Source organism: Papaver somniferum, unplaced genomic scaffold (assembly GCF_003573695.1).
Source record: "Papaver somniferum cultivar HN1 unplaced genomic scaffold, ASM357369v1 unplaced-scaffold_125, whole genome shotgun sequence".
Taxonomy (NCBI): Eukaryota; Viridiplantae; Streptophyta; class Magnoliopsida; order Ranunculales; family Papaveraceae; genus Papaver; species Papaver somniferum.
Window position 1 is genome coordinate 5,365,608 of NW_020621603.1, and position 17,760 is coordinate 5,383,367.

Below are 17,760 nucleotides of genomic sequence, written 5' to 3' on the forward strand. Positions count from 1 at the left end.
TCCGATCCAGCGCTAACAGCTTGCACCTTTCCAGCGCCAACAACATGCATCCTTTCAGCGCTAACAAGTTGCACCTTTTCAGCGCCAGCAGGTTGCATCCTTCCAGCGCTAACAGATTGCATCTTCCCAGCATCAGCAACTTGCATCCTTCCAGCGTTGCTATTGAACGCCCAGTAGAAGGGAACCAACAATCCAATTTCATCACACGTGAATATCAGGAACGACTTCTCCAAAATCGAAGCAAAGAAAATCAGCAACACCCTGAGTTCACAAAGACTATTTTCCTGTCAGGAAATGCATGATTTCTGGGGACTTCGCCCTCAAAATCGTGTAGTCTATGATGAAACATTTATGTGAGATTCTATATTTCCCGAAGGCGCATCGTGAATACATATTTGAAGCCCTCAACCGCATTGCATCAGGAAAGCAGTTGTTTCCAACCAGAAAGTCGTTCCCAAACCCCAACCTCTCTTGGAAAGCACGATTGATAGATGGAACTGGGGACTCCTAACCAATGTTCGCTTGAAGGGTGTCCAGTTTGACATCACACTGATCGATGCAGCCTCTCCTCTTCAACGTCCTCCAGCAGTGGCTCCGCTTCAACGTTCGCTTCAGCAGTCGCTCCGCTTTAACGTTCGCTCCAGCAGTCTCTCCGCTTCAGCATTCTCTCCATAAGCTGCTCCAGGATCCGAAGACGAATCTTCAGCGTTTTTGTTCTATAAGTTTCAACATCCTCTCCAAGAACCGAAGCCGCTTCAACGCCTCCTTCCCGCCAAAGCTCGTGGTCAAGGACAGTTTGCTCGCTTAAGCATCCAACCAACCTACTTTGTTGCCATGACAATGTAGTCTCTTTTGATCACATCTGCTGCCAAGAATCGGTGTCGCTCGTTTGTTGGTACCAGCGAGAGTTTCACCAAAACACGATTACTACAAAGATGGAAACATGTAAACCGCATTTGGGGACTGAGGATCTACACGGACTCCCTTCACTGTCAAAGATCAGTAGACACGATCAACCAAAAAGTCATAGTCACGACGAGGTTATTTACTCTTCAAGGGTGTAGCGTAAGAATATCATCACCTCTCTGTCTAGAAGACACCTGCAACACTTTACGAGGTCGCGGTGGATCCCAAGCCTACTCAGAAGAAACAACTTCAGAAACTAAATAAAAGTGCGACTGGGGCCTGCTCGTCGCAGTCCATCCCGATGACCATCAAAGATTCATGAGATGACCCAAGAAATGCGGCTGAAACATTTTTCTGAAGAAACAGAGGGAGCCGCGATAAACAACATAACTCTTTCATTCCTACCTCTTCGCTATCCAGAATATTTCGTCCATGTGCATCCCAGCAACACATCCAGAAGAGTACAATAAGCTTGTATCAAATCCCGTGGACATGGATTCAAGCCGATGCAATGAAACTAGGCTACACAAGGAGACTACCAGCACGAGACGCTTTCACTCCCCTCAACCTGGTTATTTCTGATTTCAACACCATCACTGCCGAAGTTTTATGAGCCGCGGAAATTTCTCAACACGAAGCCGTACATGTACATCGAAGACTCCAAAAGCGTGCCACAGAGATACATCCACATGTTCGGCCGTGACATCGGATCTAACAGAAATATAACTGGGGACTGCTCACCGCATCCCATTCCATATGATAGTCCAAGATTCAGAAGATGGTTCGAAGGATGTCTCTGGGAACAAAGTATTTGAAGACTTGATAGAAGCACGTCGGTAACAAAACGTCTCCAAACTCATCTATTTCATCCAGTGGCTCCATAAGATTTCGACCATACAAGTATCCACAACATACTGTCATCGCGATCAGAAGGTCCAGGCACTGAACAACCTAAAATCAAGGATGGACCGACAACGCAACCACATCCATCCGTCCCAAGAATGCAATAGAGTTTGTTAAATTTTGGAATCCACTGGAGAGACACTACAGATGAAAGCACGGATCCGGACGAGCAACAGAAAATAGAAGAAGGTCAATACCTCTTTTCATACAGACGGAGTTTCTAGAGTTTGCACAGAATAAAGTTTCCTTCTTGCTCCATGAACGGGAATAGATGACTCGGGCGACTATGCTACCCCAGGCCCGCAACATCCCTCCTGAATTCTTCTTGAGTTTCACTGTAGGGCCGTTTTCACCTCCTAAACGAGATCAAAACCTAAATACTCCCGCGCGGGGAGATAGAAAATTCTTTTCCGTGTAGAAAAGAGGGGCGGACCGTAAAAATCCGAGTTCGTGCGAAAATTATACAACGATTCTAGCAAAGGGCGCTAATTAGAGTTTCGCCACGTCAAACCCTAATTTAGACAAAGTCGTCACCTTCCCACGGAACTGAAGCAAGTTGTTATCTTCCCGAAGCCAGTCGTCACCATCCCACGGAACTGAAGCAAGTTGTTATCTTCCCGAAGCCAGTCGTCACCATCCCACGGAACTGAAGCAAGTTGTTATCTTCCCGAAGTCAGTCGTCACCTTCCCATGGAACTGAAGCAAGTTGTCATCACTCAACGAAACTGAAGCAGGATGTCATCCTTCCAGGGAACTCAAGCTAGCTCCACTCCAAGCCGACCAATGCTGACGGCTCCTTTCCAAGCCAATCCACTGCTAACGGCTCCAAGTCCAAGCCGACCAATGGTGGTGGCTCGTTCCAAGCCAACCCAATGCTAGCAGTTTCCCTTCACGCCAAGTCTATGTTAGCGGCTCCGTTCCGTGTTCTGAAGCCTAACCCAGAGGAAGCATTCCATTCCTACCCAGTACAACGTATGCGGCCCCATTCGTAACCATTCCAACACTGACGGCTCCATTCCAAGCCAAGTCGCGCCGAGCCGAGCCAAGCCGCGCCCAAACCACGCCAGCAGCTCACGCACGCCAAACCTCTTCCAAAGCCTCACCAAGGCGATCGATGCTAGCGACTCCATTCCAGGCCGTGAAATACCTCCGGCTCCCATTCCAAGCCGACTAACGCTGATAGCTCGCTAAGCCAATGCCTCCGCGTTCCCTAGCCCAGACAAGATGACGCGTGGCCAAACCAAGCCGACAACCTGCATCTCAACCAGCAACTCCTCTACCATTTCACGGTCTAGTCAGTAACGACACAAGTAGAATTCATGCAAGGTCGCCAACGCAAGAAGCACGGATTCTCAAAACACTCTCGAAAAGGTCAGACGAATCTTCCTAGCCTTCTTTTATGACAAAGGGCGCTAATTAGGGTTTCAGCATACCAAACCCTAATTTAGACAAAGCCGCAAGCGCTTCCCTTCCAAGTCGCACACTTCCAGCGGCTCCACTTCATGACAAAGCCACGCCGGCCATGCCTCCATGTCGCTAGCTACCAAACGGAAGGTTGCAACAATCAACGGTCGCCCTTCCTCCTGAGATGCAAATCTCAGTCGTACAAGTTTTCCACCGAACTTGTGGCAACTTGCGGCCCAAAGACAAACAACCATGGTTTATGCCTAAACCCCTAATTTGGCCGCGCCTATACCATTCCATCCTTTCCTTCACGTCACTGGATGCCAAAACGAAGGGTTTCAACGATCAACGGCCACCCTTCCATCTAAGATGCATATCTTAACCGTCCAAGGTCACCAGCTAACGCGTGGAAACTAGTGGCCCAACGCCAAGTGATAGGGTGTAGAATACATCGTATTTAATATCTATTGGTTATGCTTTCTTTGTTACTTTTCGTGTGAATTATGTATTTTACGAGTGTTTTGAGTTTTATAGCTACTTTGGAGTCATACGAAGAAAAGAAGAAGAAATCATCCAAAATTGAGTTAAAAATGGCGAAAAGGTCATTGCACGTTTGGAGCAGACCCGAGATTTAAGGGGCATCTCTGATCTAGGGAGTATTAAGACAGGCCACTGTTGGCTCAGGGCACCCGTGGGGTGGTTCTTACGATGGGTGTGAAGATCTTTCCCTACCTTGTAAACTAAGCCCTAAATCGAGAACTACAATTCCCAAATCATTTCTCACCTGAAATTGAGAAACAAAAGAAACAGTGGCTGCTGCTGTTGGTCCGAGAGCTGAAATTGTAAGAGAAGAAAAGGTGAACTATTGCACCATTGATGGCTGAAATTGAGAAGAGAGATCGAATGGTTTATGAAGAAGTGAAGATGGTGGTTGTGTCGTATAAAAACAGATGGGATTTTGTTCGATTCAGGGAAGAGTACTGTGAAATTATTAAGCTCGATCTGATGGGATCTGATGCGTAGAGTTATTGGGTTTCGGTGGATGATTAAGGGTTTGCTGTTGAAGAAGCCGATATCTCAGAGATGAAGAATTAGAAGATGAACTCAGGGTGATAGAGATGGTAGCGAAATGGGTTTGATTGTTCTGATGAAGGAAAGATGAATGTGGTGGTGCTGCTAAGAAGGGTTTGTGTATGAAGAATTCAAATCTGATGGTGATGGTTGATCTGAGTTCAATAGAGAAGAGAATCGAAGGAGGAATGAAGCTCATTATTCAACCGTTATGATATACAGGGAAGAAGAGATTGTGTTGTGAATGTTAGATGTATGTTAGGTTCTTAACAGGTATGAAGCAGAAATAAGCCTGAAACAGGCCTGGAATCAGTCGAAAAACAAACAGAACTTTGCCCGGCGTTAATCGATTCAGCTGAGTTCGATAACTGATCCAACACCTTGACTCAGCTGAGTAAGATCCAGTAAGCTCAGTAAAGCTGACTAAGAAGCTAACTCAAGCTGACTGATGTCCCTCTTCTTTGACCATTTGACTGTTAGAGACCGTAACCAGTTAACTATAACAGCGTCGCGACGGAATATTTCGTTGTCTGAAAGAATAATCCAGTGATTGGCAGGCGACTCTTTTGGCTGGATCCCGGTGATACTAAGGACTTCTCGGACGATCCAATTTGTGGAAAATTACATACTTTTGTGTGAGTTCTCATGTGTGTGAAGACTTGGGTTTGAAATTGGATGAAGAATTGGGCTTGAATTTGGAAAGAGGAGATGAAAGATTTGAGAAAGACTTGGACTTGGAAGTTGAGCTATAAAGAGAAAAGGGGTCTATTCATAAGAGGATTGCAAGCAAATTGAAGCCTATAAATAAAGAAGTTCTCTACACACCTTTTGCACACTTTTACACACACAACACTTGTGTTTTTGCTTGCTTTTCAAAATTCTTCTTTTAGTTATTTGTGTGAACTTCAAAATGCTCCTTTTAATTATTTGTGTGAATTTCAAAAACATGAGTAGCTAATTTTCTTATTGACTGAGGATGAATTCCTAATTCTTAACATGTTTTGAGTTTTGTTTTAAATCTACCTTGAAGTTTTTCACATGATTATCGTTCTTTTTTACTAATTAGAATGTTTATACATTCATGGTTGTTTGATAGATTATTTAGAGTGCACGCTGAATTGATTTGTCAAATCAACCTAAATCTAGTATAAGTTAGGGAATACGTAATCGTTCTCGACACTTTACACAAGTAGAAAACACGAGACCTTGCGGAGGGATTCCGTGGAGCAATTGTGTTTGAAAACAACGCTAGAAAGTGGACCAAGCGAACCGAGTCTAACTACTAGTACTAAACCTAAATTCATAAATCTTAATGCGTTCGGGGAATTACATCTTGTAAGCGAACCTCAAGGTGGTTCTTTTGAATAGAATCTGATAACTAAGCGGACCTGTTACTCAGTGATACAAGGGATTTTGGGGTAGCTAAGCGAACTTGCTATCTTACGGTTGTTGATAATCTGTGACTAATAACTTGTGGATGAAAAACATAACTTGATTCATTGTTTTGCAACGAAGAAGGATTCCTTGGTCTTGTCTCTCTTATTGATTTTCCTTTATCTTTTAATTGCTTTGTTTACTTTATTTTGCTTTTATCTAAACCAATAATCCCCCTCCTTTTGTGACAATTTTACAACTAAAAATCTGTTGTTCCTCGTGGGAACGAACTTGACTACACTATATTGCTAGTTGATTAGGTGAAAAAATATTAATTTGTTGTGGTTACGACACGCATCAAATTTTGGCGCCGCTGCCGGGGAAAAGCTGATGATTTTAGTTGTTCTTATTTTACTTTTGCTTTATTCTTGCTTTGTTAGATTATATTATCTTGTCTAACGTAGTTTTTGAGAATCTTGTTTTCAGGTACTTGATCTCTGGCACCTAAACAGTGGATTACCAACGTTGTGGGATTACAACTCGCAAGGGAACAATACTACAAGAAGATCGGAACTTGCAAGAAGAGCCTTCTACATCAACAATGGTAGGCGGTAATAATAATCCACCACCACCTGCGGAGAAGAAGTTGGGAGAGTTAATTTCTCCGAATTTGGATTCACAACCATGGAGTATCACAATAACTGATCCAGCGGAGATGAAGTCGAGTCTTATTCACCACTTACCAAAGTTCAAAGGGCTTCCCGGTGAAGATCCAAATCGTCATCTTCAATCATTTCAACACAAGATGACAAGTCTTAGGAAGTGTACCAAAGATAGGGATAGGGCTATGTTACAAGCCTTTCCATTCTCCTTACAAGACTCAGCCGAAGAATGGTTGTATTATTTACCCCCAGGGAGCATTAAAACATGGACCGAGATGAAAAAGCTATTCCTAGAGAAGTATTATCCAGCTTCTAAGGCGGCTGTGGTTCGTAAAGAGATTAGTGGAGTCTTACAAATTTCAGGAGAATCACTCCATGAGTATTGGGAGCGGTACAAGAAGTTGTTAGCAAGCTGTCCACACCACCAAGCCTTAACTGTGGTCGCGCACAAACTATGCCAAGACCCTAGCCTTTGGCCGCGCCTAACTACACCAAAATCCTAGCTTGCCAGCCATACTTTCATGCCGCCTGCTATAAAACGAAGGGTTGCAATAATAAACGGCTACCCTTCTCTTTGAGATGGAGATCTCGACCATCCTAGTTCGCCACCTAACGCATGGAAACTTGCGGCCCAAAGCCAAACATCACGGTTTGCACCTAAACCTTAATTTTTTCCGCGCCTACTCTATGGAAAATCCATGCTCGACGCTGGATGCTAAAATGGAGGGTTGCAATAATCAACGACTATCCTTCCCTCTAAGATGCGGATCTCGACCGTTCAAGTTCGCCACATAACTTGCGGCCCAAAGCCAAAACGTCACAGTTTGCACCTAAACCCTAATTTTGGCCGCGCATATTCTATGGAAAAGCCATGCCGACTCTACCATGGCCACTGGCATGCCACCATGCCACACGTAACACCATGCTACACGTTTTCCCATGAAAACACTCGAGACATCTAACACATGTCACAAACTGGAGGATGCTCATAAAAGGTATTGGTTTGTCGGTTTACAGCGTGCAACGTACATTATGCCCGTTACATGAAAGTGTCATAAGAATGAGTCGGTTAGTAAATACAAGGAATAATGGTGAAACGCTCCTTTTATTATGTAACATCAATTCCAGGCGTTACCCATTACCACCTCCTTCCACTTTACTCAGCCGTTTCCATTTCTTACGAGACCAGAGTATGTTATGTTGCAACTTGTATAAATATGTCCTACCTATTTCCACCAAATGATAAGTTTTGGTCAGGAGCATAAAACACTCAGAAATCACTTGCTAGCTTTCCCATCTGTTAGCTTTCACTTTCTGATACAAGTCAAACAAATACTCTTCCAGAATCAACTATTCTGGTCTCAACACTTTCTTCGCTTCCCTCCCTAAAACCAACCCTTCTCCTTAACTTTGTGACCGAAGAAAGTCTGGAACGGCCATCTCTTGGTTTAGGCCGGATTTGTACAGATTGATCTCTTGAATCTAAATTACTCCCTTGCAGTACATTGTTTAGGGTTTAGACTCGTTTCTCACCCACTCACGCGAAATTACCTAAATCAGCAGAAACCGTTTTCACCCTAAAACACACGGCTAATAATTTATAGCCTTCAAATAACTACCTTACATTCCCTAGAGTACTCTACATCAAATTTAAATAAAAATAACGATAATTGGTCTTAGCAACTACCTAGATAATTCAATTTATCTCTAACTAGTCATCTAAGTTTCACATCGTGCAGAGATCAATGACATCGACAATACTGTAATTCAATTCATCTCTAATTAGTTATCTATGTTTCACATTGTGAAGAGATTAATAATGTCAACAACACTCAGTTCTTCATTTCTACTTGCTCCTTTATGTGGAAGCTAAAAACTCATCAAATGCACATGGAGGGATGGAGTGCATTTTTGATCTAGCATTTTCGGTGCAAGCTTAGTGACATCTAATTTTTTTGGGAAAGGTCTCTATCAAACTTGATATTACAGATTGTCACTCTTTAGATTTGACAACACATTCTCTGTAAACCTAGGATGTTCATGGCTTTTATCCACTTTCCACAAATATTTTAGAAAGAGAGTTTCAAAATATTCATCTTTGTCTTCCACCACGAAAAACTAATACCATCAAATCTCAGCGGAACGTTAATTGAACGCGGTTCATGAGAACCTGAATTGATTGTCTGTATCGATCGGATCACAACAAACAAAGATTTTTAAATATTATCGTGTTTTCCTACTCTGATTACCAATTGAAATGACGCAGACACCAAGTACACCAGAATAACGACCAAAAGAGCATTCCATAAGGTATTCTTGGTAATAGTCAAAGTTCGATAGAACTAACTTTGGGAACTTTACCAAGATGATTAACGTGCTGTTGATGGTAGGTTTTTACCGTAATGTAAAATTATCTTTGGTCTAATATCAAAAAAGTAGTATATAGTTTACAATTCGCAAAGAATCAAGATTATATGGACTCAACCAATGGTAATATGTGATGTACATCGGTCGCTAGGACTTGCTTATGTTTTTATTTGCTAGAGCTTCACCCAAATGACCTCTCAGTATTTTATATACATTTAATATGCTTACTATATAATTAGTACCTTTATATCAATTCTCATAATGTCATTGGTGCTGGTTGCAGTGCTTTCGATAATGTTCTCTGATTGTACAGAACGAATATCAAGGTCCTAGATGGATTCACCACTTGAATCTATTCAAAGTTGCCATAATTCCATAGTTGAATTCCTTAAACTCGTTTATATCTCATTGATCAATATTGAATTACTATGGTAATTACACCATTTATGTATGAACTTACTATAAACACTAATTTGTCCACATAAGTCTTCAATACATGAAGCTTATTTTATTAGTCATGTAATTCATTTGGTAAAATGAGTTTTTAAGTTTATTCATTGATATTCTCAACTGAATTATATAAACTTACCTTAGTTTCTTTCAGTTTAAAGTGCATTAGATTCTTGACTCGCGCAAAGACGATTGGCATCAAGCACAAACGACATGGAATCACATGATGTTCCATGCCACTTAATCCTCTTGGAGGAAAGTACCAACAACACCAAGTGCAAATAACGAAAAAGAGTGCCCATTGGCACTATCCCTAAGGTATCAAACATATCTATCACTGTGTTTTGACAAATCACGGCGTTAGCCAGTGATGGAGTACGTATATACCACGGCGTTGGATATCCCAGCACCAAGAAAAATCATAGCGGCATCTTTGTTCTAGCACTCTTATCATGACACTAGGATATCCCATCGGCAACTTATATCATGGTGCCTACCCCCCCCCCCCCCCCTTTATCACTGCGTTGGGATATATCTCAATGCCAACCTAAAAATATTGTCGTTAGCTTAGTGCTAGCGCCTCAAAATATCGTCGTTGGGACAATCCAATGATTCCAAACCAAGGGCTGAGATTTCCCAGCGCCAACCTAAGCTATGGCGCTAGGTGCCTAGTGCTAACTCCTGCACTACTACGACGCTGTCCTAGTGCTAACGCCAATGATGGTTTGACTCTAGACTAGTGATATCCCCACTACTACCTTAGTGTTGGCCTAAGCCATGGATGGCCAATTTCTTGGCACTAGCCTAATAGAGCACCATTACCTTATGGTCTTAGTGTAGTACTACATTCTCCATCTTGCTCATATGCGCATATCTCAATATCTGAGCTACCTCGTTGATGCCCTAAGACACATACGTCAAAAAAAAAATGAGTCTCTCAACTGATCTCACTAAAAATATCAACATTGGTGAATATCACTAATACTGAGTACTCAGCTTACTCAAATACCAGTGGCTAGCATTATCAGAGATCAATACTAACAAATATTGATGGTATACTGATGAACTTTTTATTTTTCAATAGATTCAACATTGGAATTATTCTACTCATTTAAGTAGTAAACCTAGCATTTTTCCTTAATAATTAAGTAAGTCACTATTATGTCTTAACGAACAATAGTATCTAGTAGTATTTCAGTCATACTATGAAATCTACACGAGACATCAAAATATGTCAGAAGGGGATACTTGTTAGAGCACTGCTCGGTCGAACTTGCATGCATTTCTATCTCAAACATGTTTGTCAAGTGTAGGTGTCAAAACTATATGTCTTGATTTCTAGACTACTTATATCTAAGTCTCGGTTTAGGACAGATTAGTGTAGTTGAGCTCCTGACTCCATGGCGATTATCTTACGAAGACGAAGAACTACTGGAGGAACTAGTGGAACTTCATCTGACTAAAAGGTATGTGGATACTTGAACTTATCTATCATTCAAAAGTCTATATCTCTATCTCCTACTCTTGAGACAAAGTCGTATAAGTAGGATACTTTTCATACATACACATTTGCTATTTCGAGCCGAGTTTACTCGTCTATCTTTTTCTCGAAATACGTGTTGGTAAGCTTTCGCTTTAACCACTTTTCATCTTTATCCGTGAGGAAAGTCATGATGATGTTTCAATCTTGAAAATAGCTTTGATGACGATAGTCGTGAATAGCGATTGTTATGTAGAGTTGAGATTTTGTAACCAACTATGGATATAAGCATATATAGTGTGTTCGCACGTTAGTGTATAAGTCCATGTGCCGGAAACCAATTGTGTGCACTTGTGCATGCGATATTGGTAAAGGAGACAGGTTGGGTACGCATACTGACGGAAGTTTTCTGACCGAAAACTTCTGCTGGAGTTTGTAGTTTACAAACTGGAAAACCAGTCACACTAGGTACGCGTACTCATGGAAGTTTTCGAACCGAAAATCTCCGCTGAGTTTCCAAACTCAAATCCGGTAGCTAAGGTACACGTACCCAAGATGGTTATTTCTCAAATCGGAAGTTCATGAACTTAAAACAATAAATCAATAAGGAACGCAATCTTTGCAAACCATGGCTATATTGTTCATGAATTGATTCAAGTGAATCAAACCGATTTTGTTTCAATTGTGTATATGAATAAAGACCTAAGCAATTGAACAACTCTATCAACTAGTTCTTATGAGTCATTTGAACTAGTTATGAGAAAGATGAATATGGTTGATATGAAAGTACTCATATGGCTAACCTCGGTTAACTATTTGTGAACCAACCAAGTGTACACGTTTATGTACGGTTACTCAAACCTAAATGAAACATATTTCATTTGTGTATGACAAGCTAAGCTCCGATCTAACGGTTGAAAGATATTAGCTTGGAGAAATCAGGTTTTTCATCTAACGGTGAATATTGAATGCTTTGTTACCAAGGTAACTTGGATTGCAAACCCTGATTTGAAAACTATATAAAGGAGACATCTAGCAATTGGAAAAACTAGTCCCCACCCCTCCTGTGTGATACTAGTTAGTCTGCTAGAGTCGATTCTCCTTTAACCTTAGGTTTCTTCCCGAGACCATGTAGGTTAACGACTGAAAGACTTCATTGGTATTCTGAAGCCAGACGAAACTACTTTTCTTATAGTTGAGTGACCTGATCTTGTCATTTCTATCGTACGAGTTCAATTGAATAATTGACTTGAGATTATATCTCCGATAGGGCAAGATAAAAAGAAATCACAAACATCTTCGTCTCATCGTTTGTGATTCCGCAACATCTTGTTTCGCTACCATACGATTAAGATTTTTGTGAGGTGATTGATAATACTAGGATGTTCTTCGGGAATATAAGTCCGGATTATCAATTAGTTCCTGTTCACCTTGATTTATCAAAATACTGAACAAAAACTCTTAGGTCTATCTGTGGGAGACAGATTTACCTATCATATACTTTTCTGTGTGATACAGATTTGTTTATTAAAGTCTTCGACTTTGGGTCGTAGTAACTCTTAGTTGTGGGTGAGATCAGCTAAGGGAATCAAGTGTGTAGTATCCTGCTTGGATCAGAGATGTAAGGAGCGCAACTGTACCTTGAATCAGTGTGAGATTTATTAGGGTTCAACTACAGTCCAGACCGAAGTTAGTTTGTAGTAGGATAGTGTCTGTAGCGGCTTAATACAGTGTGGTGTTCAATCTGGACTAGGTCCCGGGGGGTTTCTACATTTGCGGTTTCCTCGTTAACAAAATTTCTGGTGTGTCTGTGTTATTTTTATTCCGCATTATATTTCGTTATATAATTGAAATATCACAGCTTGTGCGTTAAGATCAATCAATTAGAATATCCAATCTTTGGTTGTTGATTTAAATTGATTGACACTTGGATATTGGTCTTTGGTACCATCCAAGTTATTATCCTTGTATTTGATAAAGACTCGCAGATTTCTATTTGCTTGAGTAAAGATCAAATCAAGTGAGAGAGATATTAACTCCTTAATATACTTTTCTCTAAATTGAGTCTGTCTGTCTAGTTGATTCTCTAAAAAGTATATTGGAGTTAGTCCATACAGATTGCTAATCGAAATATTGGGTGTGGTTTTTATACCCCCGCTTTTTCAATTGGTGTCAGAGCAGGCAAACACGTTCAAGACCTCAAAAGTCTGTGTTTGTAGCAATTTGATTCTGTTGACAAAGTAGTATCTCCTATCTACACATAGTCTATGTCTTCCCATACTTTTTACTATGTCAAGTGTCTTGGTTTTTCCTCAAAGGATAATTCCTTAGCTGATTTTTCTGAATCCAGAGAAAGAAACGAATAACACTTGGACAGGATGTCAAGTGACAGGATGTCAGAAGTAGAAAGGAATAACACCAGAATCAAAGAAAATCCAACTGAGATAATTGATTTTCACAATCATTCTCAACTCTTGGATGAATTTGAGAAGTCTCTTAGTCGAGAATGTGAACTCTATAAAATCATTGAATCCTTCTCCAACAATATTAAAAAACTCACTCAAGAAAATCTGCTACAACATGAAAAAATTAGTATTCTTGAGGATATTGTTAAAGAGGGAACAATTAGAGAAAAACGTTTAATTGAGACACACTTCTCTAATCTGAACAATGTTCGTGTTGAAACAGAGAATATTGCGGCATCTCTTCACCTATCCCAAAAACAGTCTATCTCCTTGACAAAGGAAAACACTGTAATGAGAAATTCTTCTGTGTCACGTGCCGAGTCTCAAAATGAGTTATCTGACATGAAGAAATATTCACCAAAGGAAGTCCCTGCAAAATATAAACCGCAAACTTCCAAATGGGACATGGGTTTGAAACAAATACCTTTCAATAATTCTCTTCCACGAACTTGTTCCTTCTGTGGGAAAAGGAATCATAGTGCTAAACGTTGTTTTGCTAGGAAGAAACAGATCTCGGATCTTAAAAATCTTCTTCTATTTACCGCCAACCGAGTTAATCATCTGATGGAATCAACAATAGATTTCACTCCCACAGAAAACCAGAACTCCCATAAAAATATTTTTAATGATCACTCATTTCAGAATCTTTACAGGGATCGTGTTTATTCTCATGGTGCACACTACACCACACAAACACAGTTTCCCAATGTCTATGAGAATAAGACTAGTAGATCTAAGTCTGGAAGGTGAAGGCATTTCTCCATAAATCCTCTAGGACCAATCTCTAGAAGTCATAGACTTAGTTATAAAAAGGCTCCATTTAATGGTCTCTCAAGAAGGACTGTAAGAAATTCCTATGGAGTTGAAAACAGTCAAAGAGATGTAAGAAATACAAAAATCATACTGTCAGGAGGTATTCCCAAATCGTCTCTCAACACTCATGGTGAGATTATATCTCATCCTACTACCTAACTTTAGGTATTGTCATCCTTGTGTCTAACTTGAGAGTCACAAGGATGTCTGTTTATGAGATGCTCAAGTCTTAGGTCGATTAACATCTGTTTTAAGTCTGATGTCTGTTTTTACAGGTTGAGATTTTTGTTTATTATTCTCTTTGTATCCAATGTATCTTTTTCTTGATCTATCTATTTTGGTTAGATATTGAGCCCAGTTTGAAAGAGACATTGTGAAAAACAGTATGTATTTACTCTTGGGTCCTTCTTAATCTTCTAGTATCCGTTTCAAGCTCATGAATGTCCAAGTCTTCCTTAGGAAACTCAAGGGTTTTCACCTAAAAGTGTTTCTATCTTGATTGCTAACACATATATATACTTCTAGTATGTGTTCATCCTGTTAGAGCATAGCTCGGTCGACCTCGCATGCGTTGTTGTCTCAAGCATGTTTGTCAATGTTAGTGATCAATCCTATGAGTCTTGATTTCTAGCCTACATAGCTAAGTCTCAGACTAGGATAGAAAAGTGTAGTTGAGCTCAAGGACTTCATGGCGATTCATCATACAACGACGAAGATATATACAAGGAACCGTGGAACTTCATCAACTATGTGAAGACTTGAGCTTATCTATCACTCAAAAGTCTATCTCTTCTATCTCCTACTTCTTATGAGACAAAAGTCGTATGCTATATAGATAAGATCATACACATTTGATATTTCGAGCTGAGTATATCTCGCCTATCTATTTCTCGAAATCGTGTGTTGGTAAAGCACTTCGCTTTGATCAGGTTATCTTCACCTAGTGACGAAAGTCATGAAAAGTTTCAATCACTTTGAGAATTGCTCTGACGCGAAACGGTTTGTGAATAACGGCTATATAACGTCCTTTGAGAATGTCTCTATGGTTGGAATAAGAGTTTAGATTACATAACCATGTATTCCTTGAACCGAAGTTTTCGAACTTTGTTGATCAAGAGAAATCGGAAGGATTGTGGAATTAGCTTGCCAAGTCCGCGAACTGTCGGAAGTTATCGACCGAGAATTTCTGCTGGATTTTCCAAAACTCGTTTGTGTGCTAAGTCCGCGAATTCAGTCCGCGAACCCAGTCCGAGAACTGGCGGAAGTTCTCTTCCCGAGAATTTCTGCTGAGTTTGGAAAACTTAACCGATTAACTTAAGTCCGCGAACTTGTTTGTGAGCTTAAGAGGTTATGATCAAAAGATATGCTCTGAACATGAAACATTAAATTAATAAGGAATTCTTTATGCAAACCGTGGCTATAATGTTGATGAGACGATTCAATCGAATCGAATCATCTTTGTTTCAATTATGTCTTGTGTAGTTACATAAGATCTCATAGCAATTGAACAACTGTTTTAACTAGTTCATTTGAGTCATTTGAACTAGTTATGGTGAAGAAGAACAAGGTTAATATGAAATGCTCATATGGTTAACCTTTTGGGTTACTATGTTGAACCAACATACACGTACACATTTGGGCATGGTTTTCGCAAACCCAGTAAACGTCTACCCAAGTGTGTGTGACAAGCTAAGTTTTCGATCTAACGGTTGAGAAATATTATCTTGAATCTAAATCAGGTTTTCATCTGACGGTGAACATGGATTGCTTTGTAACTAAGGCAAAACCCTGATTTGAAGGCTATATAAAGGAGACATATATCATTGTGCAAAACTAATCCCCACACGTTTGTGTGATACTAGTGCGCTCGCTAGAGTCAATTCTCCTTTAACCTTTGGTTTTCTTTTCTAAAACCAGGTTAACGACATAAAGACTTCATTGGGATTGTGAATCCAGAACGATACTACTTTTATCGTAGTTGTGTGATTTGATCTTGCATCTTCTATCGTACGAGTACAATCGATTGATTGGCTTGAGATCGTGAGAGTTCTTCGATAGGCAAGATAAAAAAGTCACAAACATCTTCGTCTCACTGTTTCTGATTCCTCGACAAACCTCCTGTGTAGTCAGGAAGGATTGTAGAGAGGTGATTGATTAATCTAGGTTGTTCTTCGGGAATATAAGACCGGATTATCAATTGGTTCCTGTACACCTTGATTTCATATCTTAAGACGGAACAAAACCTAGGGTTTATCTGTGGGAGACAGATTTATCCTTTGATATACTTTTCTGTGTGAGACAGATTTGTTTATTATCAAGTCTGCGATTTTGGGTTGCAGCAACTCTTGGTTATGGGTGAGATCAGCTAAGGGAATCAAGTGCGCAGTATCCTGCTGGGATCAGAGGCGTAGGAGTACAACTGTACCTTGGATCGGTGGGAGACTGATTGGGGTTCAACTATAATCCAGTCCGAAGTTATCTTGGAGTAGGCTAGTATCTGTAACGGCTTAATACAGTGTGTATTCAATCTGGACTAGGTCCCGGGGGTTTTCTGCATTTGCGGTTTCCTCGTTAACAAAATTTCTGGTGTCTGTGTTATTTCTTTTCCGCATTATATTTTATACGATTGAAATAATACAGGTTGTGCATTCGTGATCATCAATTGGAAATCCAACCTTTGGTTGTTGATTGATATTGATTGATCCTTGGACATTGGTCTTTGGTACCGTCCAAGTTATTCCTTGTATTTGATAAAAACTCGCTATTGTTTTTAGCTTGAGTAAAAATCAAATCAAGAGAGAGATATTAACTCCTTGAGATACTTTTATCTATATTGAGTCTGACTGTCTAGTTGATTCTCTAACAAAGTACTTCGGAGTTAGTCCATACAGATTGCTAAGCGAAATATTGGGTGGTGTTGTTAGACCCCCGCCTTTTCACATCCCCTTCCTACAAAATTATTTTTATGGGAACCCCTGTTGAGCCCCAAGTAGAAGTGAAAATTGTGATGGAAGAAGACTTCAAAGGATGTGATTCAGCTCAAGATCTGATTCTGAAAAAGATGCTTGAAAGAAAAGAGTATAACTCTTGGATAGGAGAATCTGTCAAGGATTTAATCTTCTTTCATAATGAGATTAAGAACGAGCTTGCTAACCTTCAATTGCAGATAAACCAACTCATTGATGGACAAGCAAAAATCCTTGATAATCAAAACATCTTGATCAGGAACCAGAAGAAGGTCATCCTTGATTGCGTCAAATCCATGCATCTTGCTCGCATCGTTGACCGAAAAACAAATGTTCTAACACATGAACATGGTGTCTCTACGGATTGCTAATTTTCTAGTTGATTCTCTAGAAAGTATATTGGAGTTAGTCCATACAGATTGCTAATCGAAATATTGGGTGTGGTTGTTATACCCCCGCTCTTTCAATAATCACTAGGTATATATTGATATGGAGGTCTACGATACATGCGATGTAAATGTACGCCCACAATGAGAAAAGAACAAGTCTAAAATTGAAAAGGAGAGGGTGCCAAGTATACCATCAACTTTTTCACTCGGAAACCTGTATGGACAAAACCTAATACAATTGCAATTAGACCAACTTAATGATCCTTGAACGATATGTATATAGAGTTTATATCTATTTCTATTCACAATCAAAAATTCAAAAAAAAAAGGTCCTTGAAACTGAATCTAATTGTGTCCAACTAATTAAATCTGAATTCTGCCAGGTATGAGACTTGTTATCTATCTTTCAAGATATGGATTATACAAGAACAAGTTTCGTAATTGATCACTATTCGTATGGACTTATCTACTGAGATTCATTACGTACTAATTATGTTATTCATATTACAA